The sequence below is a fragment of the Phacochoerus africanus genome, chromosome 7 (genome assembly GCF_016906955.1).
Source record: "Phacochoerus africanus isolate WHEZ1 chromosome 7, ROS_Pafr_v1, whole genome shotgun sequence".
Taxonomy (NCBI): Eukaryota; Metazoa; Chordata; class Mammalia; order Artiodactyla; family Suidae; genus Phacochoerus; species Phacochoerus africanus.
The window spans coordinates 64,907,306-64,914,741 of NC_062550.1; the positions used below are offsets into that span (position 1 = coordinate 64,907,306).

The window sequence follows — 7,436 nt, forward strand, 5'->3', positions numbered from 1 at the left end:
AAAATGTCAATTAAGTCTAACTTTTCTATTGTTTCCTTTAGAATCTCTGTTGCTTTATTGATTTTCTGTCTAGAAGATCTGTCCATTGATGTCAGTGTGGTGTTAAAGTCTCCTACTATGATTGTATTCCCATCAGTTTCTCCTTTTATGTCAGTTAATATTTGTTGTGGTATCTGGGTGCTCCTATATTAGGGGCATATATATTGACAATTGTAATATCCTCTTGTATGGATCCTTTAACCATTAAATATTGTCCTTCTTTGTCTTTATTTATGGCCTTTGTTTTAAAGTCTGTTTTGTCTGATGTGAGTATTGCAACTCCTGCTTTCCTGTATTTTCCATTGGCATGAGGTATCTTTTCCCATCCCCTCACTTTCAATCTATAAGTGTCCTTGCCTTAAGGTGAGTCTCTTGTAGGCAGCAGATTGAAGGTTTTTGCTTTTTTATCCAATCTGCCACTCTGTGTCTTTTGATTGGAGCATTCAGTCCATTGACATTTAAGGTGATTGTTGGTAGATATGTATTTATTGCCATTTTAAACCTTGTTTTCCAGTTGATTCTATGTTTCTCTTTTCTTGCTTTCTTTTTTTGGTTGGATGATTTCCATTTATTTTATGTTTGAATACTTTTCAGTTTTGGTGAATGTAATGTCCTGTTTTGATTTGTGGTTGCCCTGTTTTTTAAGTATGTTAACCCCTTCCTCTATCTGCTTGCTTTAGCCTGAAAATCATATAGGCTGAAGCACATCTTTAAAAACAAACAAAACAAAAAAAGAAAAAGAATCTAATATTTCTTACTTCCCTTGCCCACACTGTATGAATTTGATATATTTTTTTTCTTTTTCTTTTAAATCTTCATGTTTAGATCAGTATGCTGGCTTATTTAAGTGACTGCTTTCCAACTGTTGTTTCCTCCATCCTAGATTTTCCTTTTTTTTTCTATAATTTAGAGAGGCCCTTTCAGTATTTCTTTTAGAATGGGTTTTGTATTGCTGTACTCCTTTAGCTTTTGTTTATTGGAGAAATTCTTTATTTCCCCTTCTATTTTAAATGATATTCTTGCTGGATAGAGTATTCTAAGTGGCAAATTTTTTCTTTTCAGTGCTTTAAATATATCTTGCCACTCCCTCCTGCCCTGTAGTGTTTCTGTAGAGAAATCAGCTGATAGCCTTATGGGGGTTCCCTTATAATTAATGCTTTGCTTTTCTCTTGCTGCCTTTAGAATTCTCTCTTTAACTTTTGCCATTTTTATTATAATAAGTCTTGGTGTGGGCCTGTTTGGGTTCAACTTGTTTGGGGCCCTCCGTGCTTCCTGTATCTTGATATCAGTATCCTCTAGATTTGGAAAGTTTTCAGCCTTAATATCTTCAAATATATTTTCAATTCCCTTTTCTTTCTCTTTTCCTTCTGGAATTCCTATTATGCATAGATTGGCCTGCTTTATATTATCCCATAGGCCTCTTATATTGCTTTCATGTTTCTTCATTTGGTTTTCTGTCTGCTGTTCTGTTCGGGTGATTTCCACTATTCTATCTTCCACGTCAGTAATTCATTCCTCTGCATTATTCATTCTGGTCTTTATTGCCCTTAGTTCAGTTTGTATCTCTGAAAATGAATTTTCTAGTTTTTCTTGGCTCCTCCTTATATTTTCTAGCTCCTTTCTGAGGGAATCTGCATTACTGTTCATATCCTCTCTTAATTCCTTCAGTATTTTCACTATTTCCCTTTCGAACTCAAAGTCTGTCAGACTACAGAGGTCTGTTTCATTGTTGACTGCTTTAGGTGAGTTCTCCTGTTGTTTTAACTGGGAATGGTTTCTGAGCTTCTTCATCTTGCTTGTGTTTTTTTTTTTTTTCTGTGAATTTGGGTAATCCAAACTCTTGATGAAGTAGTAAGTAAAGGTATTCTTTCAAATGATCTGTGATGCTGAGAATGATATTAAGTATCCTGAGACCATGGAGAAGATTGACAGTGTTCTCCCATAACAGTGAACTCTGATACTTAGAAAACTGCATTAACACACATCTCTCAGTTAGCATTCTCCAATTGGCTGCCATCATCATTATCATCATCACATATAATGATTTATATTTGAAATGTTTACATGGGTGAGTTGAAAATTTCTAAATAATTTTCTAAAGATCTTTGTGCACAGCTTACCTTAGTGAATAATAAAATTCAAGTCAAGCTAAAAACATTTAGAAATTGAGTGTTTAAGTATATTTAACAAACAAATTATTTAAAGGGGATCATAAAAATACAGAGTTAAGGCACAAAGACCTGTTTCAGACCTTAGAGGAGGAGTATAAGAAATGATGCAAAATTGCCTGTCCTGGAAAATTCTATCCTGTCCCACTGATCTAAATGTCTGTTTTTGTGTCAATACCACACTGTTTTGAAGACCGTAGTTTTGCAATATAGTCATTTCTTTTAAGGGCAGTCTATTGATCTTGAACTCCATCAGCTTTGGTTTATCTGGGAAAATTTTTATCTCTTCTTCATTTCTTCATTTCTAAAGGAAAATTCTGCTGGGTGAAGTATTATAGGTTGGCAGTTGTTTTCTTTTAGCACTTTATTTTCACCCTACTTTCTTCTTTTTTTTTTTTTCCTTTTATGATTACACCTGTGACATATGGATGTTCCCATGTTGGGGGTTGAATTGGAGCTGCAACTTCAGCCCTATGCCACAAGCCATGGCAACAGCAGATCCTAGCCACATCTATAACCTATGCCACAACTTGCAGCAATGCTGGATCCTTAACCTACTGTCTGAGGCCAGGGATTAAACCTGTAGCCTCATGGATGCTATGTCAGGTTCTTAACCTGCTGAAGCATAATGGGAACTCCTCACCCCACTCTCTTCTGATCTGAAAGGCTTCTGCTGAAAAATGACCTGATAATCATATATAGGTTCCCCTGTACTTAAGTCTCATTTCTATTGCTGCTTTTTTTCTTTGGACTTTTTAGGGCCACACCCATGGCATATGAAGGTTTCCAGATAGGGGTCAAATCAGAGATATAACTGCTGGCCTAAACCACAGGCAGAATCTGAGCTGCATCTGTGACCTACAGACGGTTCATGGCAATGCTGGATCCTTAACCCACTGAGTGAGGCCAGGGATTGAAACTTCATCCTCATGGCTGCTAGTCAGATTCATTTCTGCTGAGCCATGATGGGAACTGTTGTCTTGCTGCTTTTAAGATCTTCTTATTTTTAACTTTTGACAATTTAATTATGCATTTCAGTGAGAATTTTTGAATTTTTCTGTCTTGGAACTTTTTGGGCTTCCTTGATCTGGATATCTGTTTCTTCTCCAGGTTTGAAAGTTTTCAGTCATTATTTCCTTAAATAAGCTTTCTGCATTTTCCCCTCTACTTCTGGGACATCTGTAATGCATATAATTGGTCTGCTTGATGGTCACCCACAAGTCTAAGTTATCTTCACTCCTTCCATTCTTCTTTATTTTTGCTTCTCTGATTGGATGATTTTTACTGCCCTGTCTTTGAGTTCACTGATCCTTCCTTCCTTTTAATTAGTCTTCTGTTAAACCCTTCTATTAAATTTTCATTCAGTTATTTTATTCTTTAACTCTATAATTTCTGTTTGGTACTTTTAAAAACATTTTCTTTATCTTTGTTGAAATTCTTATTTTGTTTATGTCTTTCTCTCCTGACTTCAATGAGCATCTTTATTATTTTGAATTTCATATCTATTAAACCACTTATCTCCTTTTCATTAAGATTTGTTTCTAGAGATTTATGTTGTTCTTTAGTTTGAAGCATATTCCTCCATTTCTTCATTTTCCTTGACTGTGTTGGTTTTTATACATTAGATAAAACAGCCACCTTTCCTAGTCTTGACAAACTTGCCTCATGGAGGAGATGAACCTTATCAATCAGCCTGATGTGAGAACCCAGTTGCCTCTCAAACCTGATAAATGGTGTATACTAAAAAATTCAGGAACATTATGCATAGTAGTAAAATGTAGATTCTTTTACATCAATGTCAGGATTAAGAAAAGCTTTGTATTAGAAGTATTAGCCATTATAATGAGAAAAGACAAATAACTCATGAGAATTTGAATAAAAGTGACAAAACATTTCTTTTTCTTGCAGACAACAGGTTTATCACAGATAGTCCACAAAGTAATTCACAAAGAAATAAGTAATAAGTTTATCAAACAAAGTAAGTAAGTTTAGCAAAATTACCAAATAAGGCACTCATATATGTCTTTTCACAGTAGCAATTATGTATTATATTTTAATGAGAAGTTTCTTAAATTGTATTGAATAACATAAAAAGAGATCTGAACCAAGGTACATATATACCATGTTCTTGAGTAGATGCAGTCAATTTCTTAAGATAGAAATTTTATCTAAATTCTTGTGCTCAATGCAATTGCAATAAAAATCACAATGGGTTTTCAAGAACCTTTATAAAATTGCTAAAATTTTTAATTAAATAATTAATATTTTAATATTAAATATACTCAAGAGAGAAACTTTTATAAAATAACTAAGTATGAGAGATACACTTGATAAATATTAAAAATTAGATAGGTCAGTTGGAGCATGGTGGCAGTGGCATATTGTGGAGCAACCAGGTGCAGTGGCAGCAAGAAGAAAGGAGGGGAGCGTGGAGTTGCCACGGACCTGAAAATTTTAAAACATTGGGTAAAAAAGTCTCGTGAAAAAGAAGGAGATTTAATTTAGGTGACTTCCATAAGATTTGCTTTTTTATTTTGGAAATTTGGAACAATAATTTTTGTATTACAGTTACTTAGAACTTTTCAGTGGTTAACCAAATGAAATGTGTAGGTTTTGTATGCGTGCATGTGTTTATGAACTTGTAAAGAATAAAGCTATATATATATAAATACTAGTTAGCAGCATCCAATTTTAGGAAGTATTAAACTTGCTGAGAGACCTAGGGAATGTGAAGAGTTTTTGACAGTAAAAACTTAGAAAACCTATAGATAAATTCCTTTAAGTTTTTCTCTGTGGATCTAATGTTTTCATTTAAATGAATATTCAGCAATAAAGACCTATTACATCATTAGTGGATCACTAAATTCCATTTACAAATTTAGACATTCTATGTATCATATTGTAAAATTTTACTAGCTAACATATAAATTTGATGAATTCAAATTGTGTAGAGGTTAGACAAGGCAAACAATTGCAAACATGGAGTTCCTGTCATGGCTCAGTGGTTAATGAATCCGACTAGGAACCACGAGGTTGCGGGTTCGATCCCTGGCCTTGCTCAGTGGGTTAAGGATCTGTGGTGTAGGTTGCAGATGTGGCTCAGATCCCATGTTGCTGTGGCTCTGGTGTAGGCCGGTGGCTGCAGCTCCGGTTGGACCCCTAGCCTGGGAACCTCCATAAGCTGCAGGAGTAGCCCTAGAAAAGGCAAAAAGACAAAACAAAACAGAAACAATTGCAAACAGTGAAAGAGACTATATCTTTATTTGCGTGTTAGCAAATGAGAATTCAGCTCTCATTTCAACATCAGCTATAAAACATTCCAGCCTATGTCAAGGACATATGCATATGAACAAGTCATTTGAATTATTTGGAAATGTTTTTCATAAAGACAGCTTTGAATACATACACATGCAGTAGCTCCCCATGATGTTTTCCTACTTGTTATTGATCCCAGAATTTAAAAGAAAACAAAGACTTTACTGCACACTCAGAAACCAGGTAGTTACTGGTAGAACTTTAGGATACTAAGGAACCCTATGCAGGAATATTAGGCTTGGATTTATTTTCCCCTCAGACATGATATGTTTACTAACAAGTATTTTTTTTTTCTATCCTAGTAATAGCAGAATTTATTTTAGGAAATTTTGTTAGTGGTTTCATATCACTGGTAAACTGAATTGACTGGACCAAGAGACAAAAGATCTCAGCTGATGGAATTCTCACTACTCTCTGGCAGTCTCCAGAATTGGTTTGCTTGAGGCAATATTAATAAATTGGGTAGCAAATGTATTTAATCCAGCTTTAGATGAAATTATTATTACTGCCTGGATAATAAGCAACCATTATAACATCTGATTTGCTACTAGCTCCAACATATTTTATGTGTTCAAGATAGCCAATTTCTCCAGCTTAATTTTCCTCACAAAGTGGAGAACTAAAAGTGTACTTCTTGTGATAATATTGGGGCCTTTGTTGTTTTTGGCTTTTCAGTTTGTGGTGGTACGTGTAGATGAGACTATCCAGACAGATGAATATAAAGAAAACTTCACTCAGAAGACCAAACTGAGGGACATTGTATACCTTTCAAATATGACTCTGTTTACGTTAGTAAACCTTTACTATGTCTCATATCTTTTCTGCTGTTAATCTTTTCCCTGTGGGAACATATTGAGAAGATGAAGCTCAATGGCAAAGGATCCCAAGATCCCAGCACTAAGGTCCAAACTGTGATCTTTCTCTTGCTATTTGCCATTTACTTCCTGGATCTGATTGTCTCAGTTTTAGAGTAAAAATAGGCAGCAGAACAAACTAGTTATCATGGCTTTCCAGGCTTTTGAAATCATATATCTTTCTAGCCACTCATTTACCCTGATTTGGAGAAAAAAGAAGCTAAAACAGGTCTACCTATCATTTCTGAGGCAGCTGAGATGCTGGATAGAAGAAAAGAATTAAGGGGCATCATGTGTCTTCTAGCAGAAAACAAATATGAGTCTTTGTAAACTTTGTGTATATGTGACTCTAAGCAATACGGACTTGATACAAATAGGGAAGACTAAATTTGAGAGTCCCCTGGTGGTGCAGCAGGTTAAAGATCTGGTATTGTCACTGCTGTGGCTCAGGTCACAGCTGTGGCTTAGGTTTGATCCCTGTTCCAGGAATATATGTATGCCATGGGGGCAGCCAATAAATAAATAAATAAATAAATAAGAAGGAAGATTAAACTTAATACAAGTAGGTAAAACACTTAGGAAATTCAAATTGTATAAAAAGGATGAAGAAAAAGAACATGATGATTGTAGCCATTGCCTGTGGTTAATGATGTTACACATCTCTTTATAATGAGATTCTTATTAGGTAAATACATACAAATTCAAAAGTGAAGAGTTATTTGTTTAAGGCTTCCTAGAAAAATTTCTAAAACTCAAAGTCTTTTTCTTTGTTATGACTTAATTTGCTTTTCCAGCCTCACTTCCATTCAGATTCATTTATTTAGAGGAATTAAAATAAGAAACATTATAATGTGAAAAATGAACATGCACACATTTACGTAAGATTTATTACTAAGCAAAAAATTAATCATTCTTCTTTGACAAACACTATACATACTTAATACTCTCATGCATATTAAGATACCTTATTGATATACTCATCTTCAATAATGTAAATCAGATGTTAACCTCCTACTTGGGTACGATTTACTGATTAACCTGACTAAATTAGCATAATGGA

General features: G+C 34.5%; 1 pseudogene; it reads left to right on the forward strand.

Moving 5' to 3' along the window:
• The first annotated feature begins 2,103 nt into the window (after window positions 1–2,103).
• LOC125130418 (taste receptor type 2 member 31-like) lies at window positions 2,104–6,706 on the forward strand (annotated as a pseudogene).
• Window positions 6,707–7,436: the final 730 nt, after the last annotated feature.